Genomic DNA, 12,717 nt, shown 5'->3' with positions numbered 1-12,717 from the left:
CTTACTGAATTTTCCGCCGATCGCAGCCCGTGGATTCCGGCATCGTTTTTAAAACTTTCATCATATTCGAATATTTGCATGCCTTTTCTCCAATTAGGCGAGCTATCCCAATGCCGCTTCTATCCTTACGGGATATTAAATTACGCGATGGTAAACTCGGTTAATCGACGCTACTTAACATACTACGGATAATACATAATTTGATAATACAGAATCTGCTATCGAAATCCCTACGAGTAGAATTTTTTTAATAGACTTAAGCTCGCCGTTGAATTTCTTATTGCAAGTTATAGGCACAGGTAGTCAAATTTGAAATAATGGAAATAACTATGAGAACAGGAAATGTTCGATGCAGTGTAAGGCCGCGATCGTAGTCAGGATTACGTATGCAAACTGATTATTCCTGGCTCGAGAAGCCAGGTTAATCCTGGTTAAAAGCTTGGTGTAATAAAACGTTACTATGCAAGTGTGGTAGACATACATAGAGTGGTCATTTTGTAATTAAATGTATACTGATTTAATCCTGATTTATCTGATTTGTTTTGATCTTAATTAACGTAGTCAACGATGGCTCGATGAGACCAGAGGATACGGTCGATGAATATCTTTATTTTCTTCGAAACAAATGAAGTGTTAAAGTTTTAATCGAGCAACGTGGCGTCTTCGTCGTTCACGTAGGCAGACACTCGGTATGCAAATTTGACCAATTTGGCGTGTGCAGCAGAAAAACTTGTACAGAAAAAGGGAAAATAGATACAGATAAGCGAACAATTTCACGATTATCTATAATTGTGCAATCGCGCAATTGCATATCACGGTTCGATTTGTCTCTCCAATGAGCTGCGTGGCATGTCAGATCGTTCGATACGATTTTGTATTTGGAAGACCTTCGCTTCCGTTCACTTTCCGACGCGAGAGCAAATAAATTAATTACCGTCACGCGGCCAATTAATCAGCATGCGTGACACAATATTTCTTTCGCAAAGCGCGCGCTTTGGATAACGAATTTCCGTGGGGCACGAAGCGAGAAGAGACCGGGAAGAAAGAGAAGGGAATAGACAAGGTACGAAGCTTAATCAGAAACCTGTAGTAGCCGGCTATGCAAAAATCCCTTTCTCATTCCGCGAATCGCAATAAGTCTCGTTTGATTCTTGTTCTGCAATTAGTCGCAACAGGCAACTTCCGTTCGATTATTTTCTGCTTTGATCAGCATACACGCTTGTCCAATTATCCGGCCAACGAGAAAGAACGAGCCTTGGCCCTTAACGAGCGATTCATACGTCTTTGGAAAACTGATTTGGATGAGATTCTTCCTAATGATAATATTTCTTATGGGCATTATTATGGCAAAACTGTACAGTCTTCAAATATTTTTGAGATATTGATATCTTCGACGTTGGAGCATTGGCTACTCGTATATTCGACCAAGAGTTTTAAATACTAATTAATAGAGATACGAATTCACAGGGAATAGAATAGGGTCAAGATTAATTAGTTACGTTGTGATAACATTTATAGATACGTGTATTTAATTGTACTTTTGTCTGAATTATCTGTACATGTATATTATATCCTATCGTTTAGATATATTAGGTTGTCCAAAAAGTTTCTTTCGTTTTATAAAGAAGTAATAGACGCACAATATTTTTTGTTTTATATTAGTTTATCGAATTTTACACGAACGTAATAATAGAAATAGAACGAAATGGATCATGCTTAATGTAATAAAATAATATAAAACAGAAATTGTTCTTCGTCTATTATCACCTTATGAAACGAAAGAAGCTTTTCGGACAACCTTATAGATCAAGTACGCTGCGGCACGAAATCTTGGCGTTTGAATTAATTCATTTAATTAATTTACAAATCGCAACACCTGATCTACAGCGATAGCCTATAGAAATAGTAAAATTCTTTCGATCCAATATAGAAACGCCTATATTTATGGAATTCATCGTAAAATTTTATTTCTCAAAAACAAATCTTTGAAAACTGAAAACCATTGTTCTGGATATTTATCATATGGACTATTTATTTGATTTCTTTCTAACGCGATCGCCATTTCCATTGCATCGCCAGCTTTAGTAGTACATATAATACAATTATAAGAAACGGGGAACGCGTATCTGCGTAGCAGATACATATTCGCGAATTAACAATGCAATTAGTGGTTATACGACCGGGAATCTTTATCACGTACATTGGATGGTCGCGAGCGTCAATTCGTTTCGTTTGATTCAATTTCCAAGGACCGCGCATCATCTGGACGGCCGGTACAAGAATGTACGTTCTGCACGGGATAAATCATTTGGGTTCGTTTGTTCAATTAAAATGTAAATCGAGAGTTGCTTCGGTGCACGCGCGTGTTCCATGGGCATATACGTTGCTCGCTCGTGGCGTTGGCCGTGTTAAACGTCGCCACGGCTTGATCGATGATAGCGTTGCTCCCCTAACGGAGAGAGAGATCTTTCTTTTTCAACAAATCGATTTTCTGCCGTTCGATCTTATCGCGCCCGCACTGACGCCGATCTTTACGCGCATTCTCCGGGTGCAACTTGTTATTAGATGTCGAATGCCTGCGACAGCTCCAACGTTCCTTTTAATATCGGTAATTTTCTCATTAAAATTTAATCGTTCCTATTGGCTGCTTGGTTTCCTGTTCGGCCGCGTTTCGCAATCGTATCGACGTTTAATGGACCAGACAAGTGGACGTATAACTGAAACAACGGCTACAAACTACAGGCAAAGCCTGCCAGCAGATAAATGTATGCTGATTGAAAACAATTAAGAGAAAAATGGCAGGTGTTTAGGACGCATATTCAACTGGATACTATCTTTTTTGAATCGAACGTTTAAATTGGATAAATAACAAGGTTTCTGGTATGAATGCTTCTGAATGCAAAAGTGGATGTTTGACGAGATATATGACAGGCAGATCGTTATCGTTAGAGCATATTTATGATTGAAAAAAATACAATTACCTACTTATTAGGACATGGCTTATAGCTGTGTGCATATTTTCGTGCTTGTACGTTTCCGTTAACGTAGATTGTGTAGAAATATCTAGTTATGATTACAAGTATCATTTTTTTTTTATTCTATTTTAATCCGTTAAATTATATGCATAAAGTCAAGATATTCGAAACTTTCTCTGGAATATAGTTTATAGCTCGAGTATGGTAAATTTCGTTTCTTCGATTAACTTAATGAGTCGGTTTCTAAATTCTAAATAAATCGAAGATATGGAATGGATTGTCGAACGCAAGATTAAAATTTAAATATTCAGAATACCATAACTTCTTAGCTGCCTATTACGTTAATCAAATAGATAAATTTAATACATATCATGTAATTGGCGACTTCTTGTACAGACGGAAATGATTCTGCATTTTACAACGCGAATATAAACGACATCGAAGTATCGAAGAATTTAACAACTTTCGTGAAAGCAAATCACGACGATGATCAGTTATAAGTCGTAAATTAAGAAGCAAAGAAAGTAACGACAATACAGACATTCTCACGTTGAAATTCGCGATTATTTACGCGAGCTTCTCTCGACGAATAAACTCATGCAAGTGATGTACAGATTTTTTGAGAAGTTCAATAGTAGTTATATTCCTAGGACGAAAAATCGAAAACTTCGGAAAAATAGAGTTAACCGGTTTAGCTTCTGTGAGGTTCGTGTAACGTATTTAGCGAAAACGACGATATTAGCAGTTTACTTACAATGGTTGCAAAAAGTATCGCTATATAATCTTATTTCTTAACCCTTTGCACTCCGAATTTTATTTCAATTTCGTTACCAGCAGCTGCCAACGCTTTTAAGTGTTTTATTTGAAATTTGCTTTAACTAAGAAATAAGACAATTGAAATAAATAAAGGAAGAAGCAAATTCACTTAAATACCACTTTTATTTGTTTTATTTTGTAATTTTTAAGTGTATGATATACCTTGAAGCAATTTCCAGGATGCAATTCTGATTTTCTTTCGCACGTTTCGCAAAAATAGGTGGACCCGAAAGAATGTCGAGTGGGATTCGACAAAGGAGCTGCTGAGATAAAAACTGATGTCGAGTCACATTCGACGTATGAGTGCAAAGGGTTAAATAGAGCACTTTTTATTTATTTTATTTACATCGTATCGATCCTACGAAAATACCAAATTTGAAGTTTACTATACCTGGACCTAGTTAATTGCATAATAAACACGATGGTGTCCCGATGTTCTTTACAGCCGCTGTACGACAGACCCCTCGTGACAGTTACCTTGACGACGACTAATATCAAAGCAACGAAACAAACGCTAATCGATCGATTATTATTTTATCTGAACGCGATCTAAAAGACAACCGCCTTTGCGATTATCTGCGATGTCGTCACTTTTGTCGCGGCTTATATATCACGTTACCAATATACGGAGACAGTATCTGTCTCGTATCGACTGGCACGAGAGGTATGCGGATACGTTGTAGCAGACCTGAATATTTGGCACGGCTAATAATTGTCGTCCATAGCATGGAATCGTTCGATATCGTTCGTCCTTGAAGAATTTTCATTTTTCGATCGTAAATTTCGCGAGAATGCGGAGAAACGTCCTTTCTGCTTTTGGTTCGTTGGCGATTAAGATAAGAGTGAGAAAAGTCGCGGCTCGCTGATCGTTTACTATTCTCGCTTAGGCCGCCGCGTTCGCGGTTCGATTTATGGCGAATTATCATACGGGAAGTAAGACTCGCTTTGCCTCGTGGAACGCCCTGGAAGGTTAGGTCCCGCAATCTTTGTAAAATTTATGGATATTTTCGTTTCCTTTAGGTTCGATTTACTATATTGTCTGGTCGCTGATAAAGATTCGTTGAAGTAGTAGGTGTTTCTACGTAGTCGCGGATAAAATCAAAGTTACGCGTTTCTCGAGTTGATTTCTTTTAATATAACGCGAAAGGAAGATCATTCCAACGTCGACGAATTAGACTGAAATTGTAGAGTTGATGGTAGGAATAATATTTACGGAGTCGATCGTATTATTTTCTAGAACTATCGAAATCAATTTTTCGTTGTTGAACGAGCGCTTAGATTATCGATTGGAAAAATCGGACAGAATATTAATATTCCTAGGATATTTCGATCGCGTCTCTTTTTCCATCGCTTCTCAAAGCCATAAATCCATCTTCTCGTTGCATCTTCTCCGACGTTCTTGCTGTCCATGTGACAATTTATCGTTTCGATTAAGAATAGCAGAAACTTCCCTCCGTGTTGAATAAAACCAAGCCAACTGCTACCAAAAGATCCTTTCGCCCAGCCGTTAAATGCATCCTCGTCGCAACACCTTGATCCCTCTTTCGCACTCTTATATCCTTTGGCGAAATATCAAGAGCCTCGATCTATTCAGGCGACTCGTCGCTGAAAATATCAATCGGCGAAGAATTAGACAGCCTCGCCCGTTGAAGAGGCACGGAATTATGGTGTTCCCATACGGACAAGTGGACGAGTTGTACAGTTAGGCCGGCTGGACAGTTAAAGGCTTAGCAGTAATTCAAATAAACGAGAGGGTCTACGAACGGATCAGACCGTCTGCCGGCGATCCTTATGATTCCTCACTTCCTGAAGTGACCAACCTTTCGTGGGCTCGTTCAAAGGTGGCTGGCAGGCGGACCTCGACCCCAATGATTATAACTCTCGTCCACCTTGTGCAACCACCTCTTCCCTCTGCTCTCTGCGTCTATTGAGAACCGTGATTCTCGTTCTCTCCATCCCCTTCTCCTCCCTGTTCACCGAGCCGTTTCTCTATTCCCCGGGTCTCTCCCTCCCCTTGCTCTCGACCATAATGCCGGCTGGTGTGTATGTATGCAACGTGGCAGCTCGACGAGCGAAAGATAGAAAGAGACGGTGTTCACCAATAAATGAAGTCCCTACAGAGAACCTTTAATTAAGGCGGACTCGTCGAACACGTGGACTTGCCTTCTCGTGTCGCAGAGGGCACGCGTTCCACGACCTTCCTCGTATCCGCGTTATCCTCACCTCGTCGCATCCTTCGCTGTTCGTTTACAAGTGCAACGAGATAATGAAATAGCCAGGCCAGGCTGGAATTCCACGGCGAGCGCTGAAACATGAAGATCATCGTTCAGATATTGATCACATGCTGCTCCTTCCTTCTTCTACCGAGGCCATCGCCATCAACCAGCTCCCGAGAGACCGGCTTCAGAGAGATTGATTTTTTTTCCAGGCGAAATGGGCCTGTTAACGAGTTGCGAAGAGAGGAACGAGAGAAACGGCGAACTTCAGAGGCTCGATCATCGATTCTCGGGAAATTAGAGCGAAATTAACGCACGAAATGGATTTCCTATGTGCGTCCCGCTGTATGTACGAATCGATCTGCCGATGATCCATCCCGCGAATCGTCTGTTTCCACGTTGTCGAGTGTTTTGTCGAGGTTCAAGGTGGATCGATTCGCGTGGAACGCGGCAGTTTGGATTTACGAGGGATTGTTCGAAAAGTCGTGGCTAATATATTATGCAAATCGTTGTGTTCTTACAACCGTGCTCCGCATCGTTATAGGAATTACGAGAAAAATACGTACGTTTAATTGACGCGCTTAGTTATTAATATTTAATTAGCAGCGGAATACGCTGTTCATAGCTTCGAGCGATTCTTCAGTCTGTTTACTTTTAAAGGAAAATTATGAAGATACTCGGGTCTAACAGCTGCGAGACACGCTAGCCGGCTTTTACGGTACTCTCGTACAATCGATCAAACGCCTGTGATCTTCTCATTCGCGAAAAAATAATTCTGACATTGCCTGGCGAAAGTTTGTGTACTTACGATAGAAAATTTGTATATTCGTGTTTTACGCGTTATACGAAACATTTTGAAATCTTATTACTATCGCAACGAGGCACCACTGTTATTGGTAAAATTTATAATCATGTAATCTGAAAATCTACGTAGAAATTACGAGACATCTATCGCGATATATGTTCAGTAAAAAATTATCAACAGAATGAAAGGTTGTTCTAAGACACGTAATAAGCGTTAAATATGGTTCTGAATATCGAGGTTTATTAATATAATGGATAGTTGATCGTTTAAGTAATTTTCAGATCTCTGAAATGCACGTACTTGTATATATACTTGTACCAAATATATCCAAATTTTCATATTTATTTCAAACTTTACCAGTAAAATCGTCATGGTCGAGTCTCGTGAGAATGTCAATGAAATTTCAAAATGTTTCGTAGAACACGCATAACATATTCGTAGAAAATTCCAACAATCGTTCGAATACTTTCGCGAGCCTGTGTGTTTATCGATTTTATCCGATGCCGCGTTAAAGTTTTAATCATTACGAGCAACTGGCAAACATCGCCTTTTTAATTTTAATATTCGTAAAGAGACCGATTTTTCAGGTTCTCTTTCTATCTTTTTGCAGTCCTAAGGGGCTGTTCGATCGAGATTATCGCAAGTTTCTGTAATGACTTTTAGGCATGCCACGTTATTATATCATATTCCGAGGCAGTCGCCACGTTGATCGCTGTTTCGTATCTCGTTTATGCGAAATCGAGTTCGGTACGAAACGCCCGATCAATTTATACTCGCGAGCTTAATCGAGATTCACGCGTGGCAACGACCATTAAAGTTAACAACGACCTCGTATCGTTTTATTTTACTCTGTTGCAAGTCTATACGTTTTATTTTTCTTTTAGTCAGTAATCGACTCGATACAATGGTAAAAAGGGTTTTATGAAAATTCCAATTGTAAATATAACACAATTTTCCTTCGCTCCGTGTAGTTTCTTTACATACACATCTCAAGGATAATCCTCGCAGTGATCCGAGATTGTTATATTTTTCTTTTGGCTAAATCAATTTTACGTCTGTCCGGTGCTTTCTTGTTTTCCTTGCTTTAGCGGATGTTAGTTTCATTTTCTATTTTTTAACGCGTTACATCTTTATTCTATATTTCCTTACAACTACTTTATTATTCTTAACTCTCGTTTAAAACACAGATTATTTCATATAAACTAAACTTTTATACATATCATTTTCTAGAAGATTTCGAATTTAACCTTACGATATATAGTTTAATCCTTTTATCGGTATAAAAAGTAACACGTCATTTATCTCTCATTCAGTTGTCACTTGTAATATGCTCGTAACACGTCATTCCTTTGTATCAGCACGTAAACGGAAAAGAGTACCATAGCGTAGAAGATATTTCAATTTTATCATTCATACTGCGACATTTGTCTGCGCCAGTCAACATTAAAAAATCAGCTCCCTTTAATCGGCGTAATCAAACGTTTCGTGGTCACGAACGAAAGATTGCGATCGCGACTCGTCCTTCTTCTTGCTGTTTGCTTAAGCGTTCGTCGCGATTAATTACTGCCTAACAAGTATTCGCCGACGAGTGTGATTCTTCTGACCGATAACAGTCGAACATCTAATCAAGCATATCCAACGATAGTAAAGAACGACCGAGAAAAAAAAAACAAGAAAAAACGTCCAACGGTAATTCCAAATCTTTTTCCCATCGTCGATTTCTACCCGCGTACCTATTCGCTCGTCAAAGTTTCGCAACGTTTTATTTCAATCGTATTTTATCTTAATGGTTACATCGACCATATCGAGAAACCGCAAAAACATTCACGTTTATAGCGATTCCTCGATAACTTAATTAGCACGTGGCTTGACTATTTGACGCTTATCGAATAATATTAAACGCTAGCAACGCTTACGATACAACGTATTTAGAATCAAGCTTTTCCCTTCTATAATTCAAGACGTTGCTTCGCATAGGATAGACGTAAGACGCGCAGATAACGTCGTAAATAACGAACGGAGATACGATAAATTTTGGTAGCGGTGAAGATATTCTCTCGGTTAATTGGAAATTACGATTGTTCGAACGATCGTCCGACTAAAGTTTCCTAAATCATCGATATCACAATATGTTTGCAAGCATAGGGTGGCGTTTACCTTTTCCCGACGGCCCGGCTAATAATATGGGCAAGTCACGTTAGTACGGTGTGTAAGTACATTCTCATTAATTGGATTCCTGAATCAGGGTCGCGAGGTCGTACGCGATCAATTTGTTACGGACAGCCCATGCCCCTTATTGGCTGTTTTATTATTGTTAATTAATTGCCAGGACGCGATGGCTTCATTGCTGGTGTTTCTTCAATTTATGGCTGGCGATCGGTGTCGCGATGACGAATCGTCGTCGTAAATCGCGCCATTACCGCGAATTTTCATCTACGAGCAGAGATAATTAGCCATAAATTGTCATACTTTTGTGTCGGGGGTGGGTCTTTTTGATCGTCGCTATTTTGTAGATTCGTTCGACGTTAAGTTATTAAGTTATCGGTTTCGTTTAGAATTTATAGCGGTATCCCTTGCCGATCTTTATCTTTTTAACGTGTATAGTACTCTATTCTATAGATTCCTACAGGTATACTATCGTCATGTGGTATATAGTAGCTATAATATATCGATAGGAAACATCTACGAATTACATATATATCTTAATAGTTATCTTTCCGCAGTTACGATAAAGATAGAAATGCACATTTGTACTTATGGTCTTTCAAAGAACTATAATTATATTCGAGATAATCGTCGAAGGTGTTTCTACGCGTAATTTAGACGCTGTTCTATTTCGCATATCTGTTTAGAATTTGGAATACCGTAACTTACGGTATGAAACTCACAGTCTGTGAGTGATCGTTTCACGTAAAACGCAAGTGGTCTTCGTCTTACTTTAACATTTTCACGTCTAACGAATTTTAATCTTAAAAAAAAAATGTTTCTTTACTCGACGTACCTCGGATCGAACGTTTCGTATGCTAAATAACGCGGTAATTTTATTTTCTTACGTTATTACTTCTCAATGTTTTAGCAATATTTTCATTAAAAATGAAAATAAGTCAACGGAAGATTCGAACCGGCAGAGATTCATATTGTTGTGCTTTGGAGAGCCAACGTTGTTTTGGTTTGCTAGGTTCAAATGTAAACAAACTCCAGACAAAACATTATCAATGTAATCGTCAAGCGGAGTTACATTTGAACTTTTTACAGTACCACCGGTCGACGCAAATAGACGAACGTACTCTCTAGGACGAATCATTATAGCGAGTCACACAGTCGAATAGCGAGCGTAGAGTTGAGCAGTAACATTGAGCGAGCGACGATTACGACCGGCATACGCTACCTCTGTACTCGTATTTAACGTGATTTTAATATACACTGATTATTACAATTTTATCATTCGTCTCTTTAATAAACCAACGCGTATAATAATCGTTGAGATTATTCGATGTGTAAACAGAGAAACTGGTGGATAAATTGTAAGGTAGAAAATATATTTAAATAGAAGTGTAATTATAAGTAAGAATACAATCTGAGCTGGTCCAGATCCGCACGCTAGCTGTGTTACCCAATAACTGAAAAACTCTGAAGCCAACGTCGCCTGTCTACCGTTTATGGTCTGTCTTCGTCGCAGTCTTTTGTCTACGCGCTGTCGATGGCTTCGGTGCTCGAGAAAACTAAAAAAGACCAGATGTAGAGTTTTCTTAGAAGTGGTGACCACTTCAACGATAATCCATCTCAAAAAGCCCATTTGTACCTCGAGCAAGTTCCAAAACCCATAAACTTTTCGGCTCTGTGAAAGAAGCGTAATCTTGACGCGGAAAAGAAAACAGAAGATACGAAGACGAGTCACGAGAGAAATAAGATTCGTTAGCTTAATCAGTGGAGAGTATGAAAAGCTTAAGACGGCGATGCACGACCTATCAACCGGACGAAACACGCCATTGCCTTTATCGTCGACGCACCGCGTGCCTCAAGATTAATGCTGCTTTGCTGTTTAGATCGTAAGTTGGAATTGGCCACCGACACACGTGGAATATCTGTGCGTTTCTTGCGTGAAAGCGCGATCGCTACGATAATTTATATACCGTAGGATAAAGTTGGCCGACGTTGGGAACAGATGCGATGGTTTTTGGTAGCTTTGTACTCGTTGATAGAGCCATTGTGTTCGTCAATGAGTTTGATTTGAATCGAGGTCTGGTAGATTTAAAGGTTTATCCGGTGTTGGTCGATGATTTTTATTCGAACCAATGCCTGGTAGATTTAAAGGTCGAGTTTAATCCCTTAATGATGGAGGAGCTTCACCTTTAGAAACATCGTGTACAGGTAAAGATTCTGCAAGAGAAATACCATAAAAGTTACGCTTCGTGAAAATATTATACTTCATTAGATATGACGTAGATGAATAGTAAGTTATGTAGGAAAATAACTCGAAAGAAAAAGTGTTTGCAAGATTTTCTCTTGATATATGGTTAAAATTTCAAAGTGTGTTAATACTTTAAATTAACGTTAGTCGTCGTTAATCCATTTTTGTTACGAGCTCCATTCGAAAATTCAAGTATATATGGTAGAACGATGATTACAGTGAAATCCCTGATTCTAAATCGCAGACCGATAATAAAACTTTCGAGAGAGATAATATTGTTACTTTTTGTATAAATTTCGATCGTGACTCGATAAATAAATATCGTATTGCGATTCGTTTAGAAACGGAATGAAATAGAAATTGCCTAGTGGAATAATTCAACGTGTTCGTCCTTCGAAGATAAAATCGCCCACATTACGACATCAAACCTACAGCAGCGTTGTAATTTCCGTTATTCTCGTAACATGCTTGCAAAATTCTCTTGAAAATATTATATTTACTGCCACGCATCCACTATTCCTAGCAGTCAGATGGCAACATCGACGAACAAACTGGTTACCATTTTATGGTAAACTTACGTTACATAGAAAATCATAAAAAATAACTTCTGCACAAGCGACGTACACCACCTCTTCGATGCGTTAATGATCATTTTTCGCGGGGGGAAACAGTTACAGCGGACTCCATTAGATAACTTGCCTAAGCACTCGATTGTCCATGCTCGCAAACGATATCCGTGTTATTGTTGGCACAGAGACGCGATACGCGTTACGTCTCGCAAGATATTTCCATGGTCGGTCGCAACTTTCGTCGAATCGTACGAATGCACGTCGCTGGAATCGCGGAAATTCCGCAAAAAGACACACGAGCGCGGTTAGTTGAGCGTAGGTATTGGAAGGTTGGTTCGCGTGGCGAAACGTATGCCAATGACGTTCGGTAATGGCGGCCGCTTCGGATCGCGAATTATCGTAAAACGCGAAAACGCCGCGGCTGTTTATGATATTAGTCCACATTGACTGAGAAAATTACTATTGGCTGTAAACCCGCCTCGGTTCTTACGGTTCCTTTACGACGAGACTTTACGCTTCGGCCGAGCAAAGCTTCGTACGACCAGCGTCGCGAATGTTTCTTCGACTAACGATAGCTCGGCTGCGAAGGCAGATAAGGGAAGACTTTTCAGCGTTTGGTCGAAGATCGACTAGCTACGATATCCTTAGAATGTCACTTTACCGCGATACATTCGGCGTGTAAGAGAAAAGTTGGGGAATTTAAATGCACGCGCACATGGTGAAAGTGGGAATGTCGTTGGAAGATATAGAGAAATTTGCCAATCTGTAAATTGGAAGGAAACCAGGAAATTCCACGTTGCGTATTCGGTTTCTTAGATTCTGTTTAGATATGATTTAGGTTAATTATTTTACCTCAACTGCACACTTTATTACGCGTTATTTTACGAAGAGAAATTTTACTTTGCTGTCGGATAGAAGATAACTT

The 12,717-nt window shown here is 39.3% G+C and overlaps 1 protein-coding gene across 2 annotated transcripts in view; it reads left to right on the top strand.

Annotated features, from left to right (window-relative positions):
- LOC117209731 (UPF0489 protein C5orf22 homolog) overlaps positions 1-12,717 on the top strand; it is a 1,030,747-nt gene that overhangs the window by 72,374 nt on the left and 945,656 nt on the right. The window lies entirely within an intron of this gene.

The sequence above is a fragment of the Bombus bifarius genome, unplaced genomic scaffold, assembly GCF_011952205.1.
Source record: "Bombus bifarius isolate JDL3187 unplaced genomic scaffold, Bbif_JDL3187 scf7180000008193, whole genome shotgun sequence".
NCBI classification, from domain to species: domain Eukaryota; kingdom Metazoa; phylum Arthropoda; class Insecta; order Hymenoptera; family Apidae; genus Bombus; species Bombus bifarius.
The sequence above is the reverse complement of the archived record's forward strand: the minus strand, read 5'-3'. Positions and strand labels throughout refer to the sequence as shown.